General features: G+C 36.4%; 1 long non-coding RNA gene across 1 annotated transcript; it reads left to right on the top strand.

Moving 5' to 3' along the window:
* The first annotated feature begins 4,563 nt into the window (after positions 1-4,563).
* On the top strand, positions 4,564-6,764 carry LOC148731203 (uncharacterized). Its single transcript, XR_016001390.1, has 3 exons — positions 4,564-5,051; positions 5,694-5,731; positions 5,864-6,764. It is a non-coding gene; the product is annotated as an uncharacterized LOC148731203 (long non-coding RNA).
* The last annotated feature ends 1,366 nt before the right edge of the window (positions 6,765-8,130 follow it).

The raw sequence follows: 8,130 nt of genomic DNA, 5'->3' as shown, positions 1-8,130 counted from the left end.
AATGAATTCAATTTGCCACTGCAAAACTTTTTTTTTCATTTTTCTCATAATCTACTTCCCTTCTCTTCTTCCTCGTGTAAGTATCTAAATGGAAATTACACATTATTCATTATAATCCATAAAGTAGCTTCACTCAAATTCTGTTGGTCTAAATGCATCACATGACTGAGAGTGCCCCAACTAACACTGGGGAGTACTGGTGATCTTTCTCATGTTCATAAATTTTCAAACTTAACATTTGATTTGAGAAAAGACTTGAAGATAATAGGGCATACTGACAATATTACAAGCCCACGCCTTTTTCTTGAACTTCACTCTTGAAAAACATTAATTTTTTGTTCCTCTATTCAGATGAATTCTCTAGACGAACACCTGTGCACATTTTTGTACCAAATGTCTAGAAAAGCTAGTACAAATTGGCAGTGCCTATACCCTACAACACATCAAGTTCCTACCTTAAGGAAAAGACCTGAATTGTTTATCTGCATGTCCATTATCCCCAAATGTCTTCTGGACATGGATGTGTCCTGCGGATGTGATATCGAGTTGATGGTGCTGAATATTTGTTACATTTAATTCCTTACTAAGTTTGCCACAATTATTTTTGTACCTGCTGTAAAATATATATATATTTTAAATTTTTTAATTTACATTACTCACAATCCCCTATCACAGTTAATACTTAACTTATAATATATTATACTAGAGGGATAGTCATAGCAAAAGACATCACAGACACAGTGCAAATACTTCAATTCATAATGGTGCCTATCTTTTCCTAAATTCTTGATGCTTCTTATATCTTAAGGCAATAAGTCTTTCACTCTCTTTCTTGGCTACTACTTTCGGTACAAAAATGAAACTTTGGGAATAATTGACTTGTTTCTCCTGAACTCCCATATACACAGTTTACCAAGCATTGTCAGATAATTTAGTAGTTCATTTCTAAATAAAATGCCAATTAAAACTTCTTTTAGAGATAGCTTCAGATTTTCGCAATGAGAATTACACCACCAACTGCAAAACCTGTTCCAAAAGGCTTATGCATACTGAGCAGTCATAAAACAGATGATACAAGTCTTCTTTGTAAATTGCACGGAAGGAACGCATCTCTGACTAAATTAAATATTATGGTATTTGAAAACAAGATGCGATTGAATAATTTATACTGAGAAGACCAAGGCTTGGAAAATATCCCATTATTTTAAACTCAACTCAAGAAGTTATTATTGAAGGTTTAATCCATCTTATTAGGTGGCCCTCTGACAAGGTGCGCGAAAAAAATTAAAATTGTGCACTTTTTTTAGAGGCGAATTGTCCGGGAGAAAATGTTAATTGTGCGGGTAATTGAGCAGGATTGCGTAATCTTGCGTCGAACAAAATATTTCGTATCCCACTCCCTGTTAAAGTAAACATCGGGTTCTCCTCATAAATCACACCTTTTCTTGTAATATCAATGTGAAATTCCTCCTGTAATGGCTAAATGACTTCTAGATTTTACTTTGAATTATTTTTATCTTATTGACCGAGCTTTAGGACCTATTTTGAAGCAATTCTTTGTTCGTCAAAGCGATCGAAAGAGCTAAACGAAAACAGTCGAGGAGATCGCCTCATAATTTGAGTTCGCCAGTAAAAGTTACTGCCGATGGAAGCCGTGTTTTCTTATTCCACTACGATTTACGAAAGTCTTAATATCTGACAACCCATTCGTCCTGTAAATGCCAAGAATAAACATTGCTTTCTTTCACTTTGAATGAGAAAGCCACAACGCCAGCGGCCGGCCTTTTTCAGCAACACCTCTGACTCGTTATTTGGAAAGCATAGGCACAAACCGCCAATGAAAAATAGAGTTAGAAGTAGACTAGTGCCCAGGAAAGCGCAGGCTACGGTAAGAACGCCTTGTTGTTTGAATAATGCAATCGACGAGTTGTTTGATGAAAGCCTGGAAACTCTAGAGTATTTTTGAAGGTGAATAGTCTGAAAATTGTCTAAAATATTCTAGAAATCTCGATACTCGACAGAAATACCCGTTTTGATTGAAATTTCAAGTAAAAATTTCTGTATTGTGCGGGACTTTGCGAAGTCCCGGGACTTTGCGAAGTCACAGATTGTGCGGGACTTTGCAAAGTCCCGGGACCTTGCGAAGTCACAGATTGTGCGGGATTGTGCGGGTTTGACCGAATTGTGCGGTTCCGCACCCGCGCACCCTGTCAGAAGGCCTGTAATAATTAGGGTCAGACAAAAATTGAAGTCCTCTAGTGATTGATAATGAAAATCCCAGTCAATAGATTCAAAGGCCTTTTCAAAATCTGTAAACAGTAGAATACCAGACATCTGAAACAATTCAGCATGATCGATAATGTCGAGAATTGAGTGAGCCACCTCTCCAATAAATCTACCCTGGATAAAACTCGACTGATTATAGTGAATTAGTCGAGGAAGAAATTATTTGATTCTCATGGTAATGACCATAGAAGCAAGGGTAGAGTTAGCATTGACTAATGAAGTCAGCCTCAAGTTTCCAAACACATTTGATCTTTACCTGTTTTATCAGCTAATGTGATAATTGCCAGCTCTTGTGAATTTAATATTTCTCGTGAGTCAAAAGAAGAATTACCTGTAAAAGCCGTGTATAATGCGCGCTTTTTTCTACAAAAATAACCATCAAAATCGCGTTGCGTATACTCGAATTCCATTGTTTGTCACGCACATACCAATTTGCATATGTTAAAAACACAACAAAAAAGTAACACATTTCAAGCTTTGATATAAAGGCGAAGCATAATTTAAAGCTTTGATATAAAGGCGAAGCATAATATAATTTCTACCGAAATTATGCTTCGCCTTTATAAAACGTTTATGTTACCCCATTTTCACTACTGTTCAATGATATGGCACTTTTGTAATTCAGAGGACTCTATTAAACTGGACACCTTAAATAGACTATTTTAAGCTTTGTTTTAAAGGACTGGGACTCGCACTATGATGATCTTTTACACAAGGCAGGTGTGTGTGGTTTAGCCAACAGAAGGATACAAAATATGATTTGTATATTCAATTGTCTCCATCTTGATCTTGATAAATATCCGTGCTATCTGAAACAACTGATCAAGCTAAGATCCACTGCTTACTCCCTAAGGGCATAGTAAATGCTAACGGGCACCAATATTTTATCACTTCCTAAGCCGTTTACAACCACATAGGGTCTAAATTCTTTTAGCTATTCATCTGTTAAGTACTGGAACTCCCTCCCTGACCACTTTAGAAAGACTGTAGATTATAGTGAATTTAAGCGCAAACTATTAGTGCACGGTTTCTGTTAATATTACATTAATATTACATTATATTATTATATTAATGGTTATTATATTATTATATTATGAATTATTATTTTTTCTTTTTAGCCTTGTTCTTGCTGTAACTTTTAAAATTAGTACTTAGGATCGGAGATACTAGCTTGTAAGCTACACTGAAATCCGAGGATTAATAAAGCTTATGTATGTATGTATATATGTATGTATGGATGTATCAGATTTCAGAGTGAATATGCAAATTTGGCCGCTTCTGAAGAGATCTCATGTTACATGGAATTTTTCGATGAGAAGCAAGAAGAAAGCGAGCGAGAAATATTTCAGGACAAAAGCTTTATTTAAAGCAGTTCTTGATTTGCTGTTATAGGCGAAAACACGCAAATTTCTTATATGTACTAAGGGCACGCAGTGGAATTCATCGTGGTTATATTGTTTACTTGATTTTACGGCCAGAAAATTTGAAAATTCTAAAGATACGATGATATGACACAAAATCATATTGTTGCTCACTCATAATATTTACCGGGCCATGGAATCGTCAAATTAGCTAGGCCTCGCTTGAAGTTCTTAAGTTTGATTTCAATAATGTCATACATAACTAAGTAGAAAATTAAAGATATTGATATTCACGATATAGTAAGTTTCTCATTGTTGTTGTCTTAATAAATAATTGTACGAATATCTAACTTGTCTTTTTTGTCGTGAAAAACTTTCTTTTTCTGATAAATTAGGTTAAAAACAAGGGTGCGCATTATACATGGGCGCGCATTATACAGGGGTAAATACGGTGAAAGCATATCTGTCATGAGCTCACCCACAGAGCTCCAAAAAGTTTTGTAAAATCTGGCAGGTTACCGTCATTACCAGGAGTCTTTCCATTTCCAAAAGTATCCAGTGTTTTGGCACATTCTTCAATTGTAGTTATTTGTCCTTTACAACCTAGTTTTTCTTCCTATGACAACTCTTGAATGTTGACTTGACCACATATCATGGAATAAATATGAATATTTTTTCTCTTTTTCAGTACGTTTGTCACCACCTGGAAAATATTTATGATGTTGATTGTAACAGGAAATCTGTTACAAGAGTAACAACGTGGTGTAAGCCAAAAACACACTCTTTTAGCAATGATGAACAAGCAGATTCCATGTTTCCGTACATCTGTTCTGTAGTAGGTCACAGGTAACGTCAAAATGTGATAAGAACAAAGTCTTTCCACATTTGAACGTCTTCTGTGATCTACAGCTGCAACTTGAAATCTATTTATTTTATACGGTTATAAAGCAAATAATGTAAATGGTGACGTCATCTATGCGTCTCTCCTCTAATAGATCATAAGTAAGAACCAATCAGACTGCACGAGTTATTCAGCTTATCATATAAAGTGCATGTATTTTCTTTGCCTTACAATGTGTTTACTTCCGGTTTGGATCACGACGATTCTACTGCATGGCACTTATGTTGTTGACATGATTTACAGTAGTCAACTTATACCCACATTTCGTTGCAAGTGGTGAATGGTGGAGGCTATCCAAACTTCCTTGAAAGAAAATGAGGTTAATAGACAAAATATCATCCATGAATTATAAGAAAGGTGAATCAATGATTATGGAAAATACACCAACACGCAGTTAATTTTTTTCTTTTTTTATATTAGGATTGTGGCAGACTTGAGACTTGGTGTTTACTACCAGAAATGCCACGACCACGACTGTAGAGGGATTGACTATCGTTCCCCTGGTATGTTCTGGCTGCCGAAAACACATAATTTTTTAGGATTTGTCGGGGAGCAGACTTAAAATCGAGAGTGCGGAAGAGCGATTCAGGGACAGTTCTCGCACAGATTCCAATTGAAATGCAAAGTATGTCAGGGTTTTTTCCAGGAACTCGAGAAGTAACCAGTTTCTTTCTACCTACCTATCTAATCTCTATTTATCTAATTTATCTAATTTATCTAATCTATCTAATCTATCTATCTATCTATCTATCTATCTATCTATATTCAGATCTTTACCAGCATTATTTAAGCTTTTTACAATCCTTCAACAAGATAGTCAAGAGAAGCTTACTCTTAAAATTAAAAGAAAGGTGTGGATTCTTGCGAAACATATTCAAGACTTTGCAAAAGTATGAAAATAATGATGGAGCCTTAAAAAATAAACGGGGAGAAGTCTGGAGTATATTCCTAACGGCGGGAAGTGCTTAACTAAATTTCAGATTCATCCATTAATTACTCAAACATTGGGAAAGCTTTATCGGTTGCGTTATTTGAGGAAGCATTGAAGGGGTGAAAGTCTCTTTATCATAGAAACTGGTCATAGCCTACTGTCGTATGTTCAAAAAAAGGAATTTGCAAACCCTGTATCGTTTGGTTACTTTCAGAAAAGTCACAGGAAATCAATCCGTTGTCAAGTTGTGAGGTAATTGAATAATCACTCTCCTGTGTAAAAGATTTGAATACGATTCATGAAGTGTAGTTTATTAATCTCATCATGAGCTCTTTTGTTACTTCATTTAAAAATCTTTCAAAACCGTGTATTTTCATTTTTCAGTTTGACGAGTTTTCAACTAATGATTTTGATGATCCAGAGCTTTGTAAGTTGTTATCTGAATGCGAGCAGAGGCTAAGTGATTCTAGGAATGATGAAATGGAAGAGATGCGTAATACAAACGAGAACAACTTGAACGAAGATGGTTTCCCAAGAAATAAATAAGATGTAACGCAATTTGACAATAGTGGTTGTGTTACGCAACCTAAAGTTGGTGATTGTGACTTTGGTAATGACTTGGACGATGCATTACTGCTTGAGCTTCAGGTTCCACACCACAGTTGGGATAGCAAGGGTGCAGTTTCACATACAAGAAGCCTTAGGGATCACAACAAGCATTCGTGACAATCTTGTCAAGATAATGAGAATTATAAAAACGAAATGTGGAAGTTATCAGACGAGGGAAGCAACAAAACCAAATTAAATAAAACGGCTGGAATGGACCTCTCACCAAATTATGCCGGATTTGTCAGGTTGAAACACAAGCCCGGATGAGTGAAAAATATATGTGTGGCGGAGTATTAACTGAGAATTATTGCGAAAAATTTTTATCAAAAGAGGAAGTTTCTGAGTGGTTAGATGAAGAACCTCTTGGTGATTTAGAGTTGTTCATGGCTGCGGAGGAGACCGAAAGTACTGCTTCACTCAAATGTATTCTACTAGTTTAGCACACTAGTTGTTTTATGTGATAACTCTTTTCAGTACCAGGAAAAGCTTTAAAGATAGTGTAAGTTATTTGTTAAGTTCAATTCGATGTTGTCCTGTAGAGCCCTGATTTCAAAGGCGGTTTCGAGAAGTGTTTTCTAACTACATAAATAAGTGATAAGCGATGTAGCGCTGAGATATCTCAGTTCTTAAATATGTGATAAGCTGGTTTTAACGGAAAAGAAAAGTCTGAAAAAGAGAGGCTTTCAAAAGAAGCTGTAAGGGCCTAAATAAAAAAGACTTTAAAGGAGACGTTTTAATGAGAGAAAGCTTTTAATGAGCTAACTGCCTCCCGGTTAGCTCATTAACCGCCTCCCGGTTAGCTCAATTGGTTAGAGCGCTGGACTGGTGTGCGGGAGGTCGAGGTCGATGGTTCGAGCCCCGGCCAGACCAACACTCAAGGTCTTGAAATAACTGAGAAGAATGCGCTACCTTTCTATATAATATCAAGAAATCTCAGATAAGGACGAATAAACAGTAGGTCCCGTCTCCTGGATCTAGTAATTAGTTAATTTGGTTCGGCAGGGGATGTTAAAGAACCCACTCACGAGATTACTGTGATGTGGTCTGGCCTGTTTACTGGGAATTGGGGGGAGGGGGCATCTTCAAATAACTTTCCTTCGATTGATTATTTGTTTGTTTGTTTGTTTGTTTGTAAACTGCTGATGCAGTCCGGCCAAAGTCCCCCGAAAAGTGTTGTAATGCGCATTTGATCATATCCACATGTTAATTTGCGCAATATAAATATTAAATTATTACTATTAATATTATTATTATTATTATTATTATTAAAATCACTCGCCTTCCTCTCTTCTCATCGTCTCCAGTTATTTTATTGTGTTTTGGAGCCAGGAAAAACGCTTTTCATTGCTGTTATGACATAACTAGTTGTCGCCGATCAAATGCGGGCGCTATAATAAAGCATCCGCTTGGAAACTGAACTGACCAATTAGAAGATGCGTACTGTGTTCATTTATGTTAGAAAGCATCTTATAAAAAAGATGGCCGGTTTAAGGTGTTCAATTAGTAAAGGAAAACGTGTTATTAAACTGTGCGACAGTAGCAGAGGAGTATAAAAACGAGGGAGGATTGGGTGGGTGTCGCTAATCTTACCTTCTATCCCTCATCTCCCCCCCCCCCTCCTTCCGCAAAAAAAAAATAAAAATGACTATGATATCCGGCAGTTGGGTCGGGCATCAGTACATACTTTGGCCCACAAGAGGCGATGTTGAAGCTTTGAATTGATCGAGGCATAACATCTCTTCTCCGAGTGTGATTTCAAAGACTTTTAGGTGTAAATCATTTTATGTTATTGTAGTTCTTAGCAATAAGATGTAAACTGTTTTTTCATTTTCTCTTTCATGACCACTGTGCCGCATCTTGCCTAATAGTGGTAAGCCAACGAGGTGGAGTGTAAATTGGTCGCAAATCATACATGTGATTTCAAAATCTTTGTTGAATATGTTTGGATTAAGGCAAGAAAACTGGGTCTAGTTCATAAACTCGGCTAACTTCTCGAGTGTAATTTAGAATAAAAGACGTAAAATCTATCTCCATGGCGATAG

Source organism: Stylophora pistillata, chromosome 5 (genome assembly GCF_964205215.1).
Source record: "Stylophora pistillata chromosome 5, jaStyPist1.2, whole genome shotgun sequence".
NCBI classification, from domain to species: Eukaryota; Metazoa; Cnidaria; class Anthozoa; order Scleractinia; family Pocilloporidae; genus Stylophora; species Stylophora pistillata.
The sequence above is the reverse complement of the archived record's forward strand: the minus strand, read 5'-3'. Positions and strand labels throughout refer to the sequence as shown.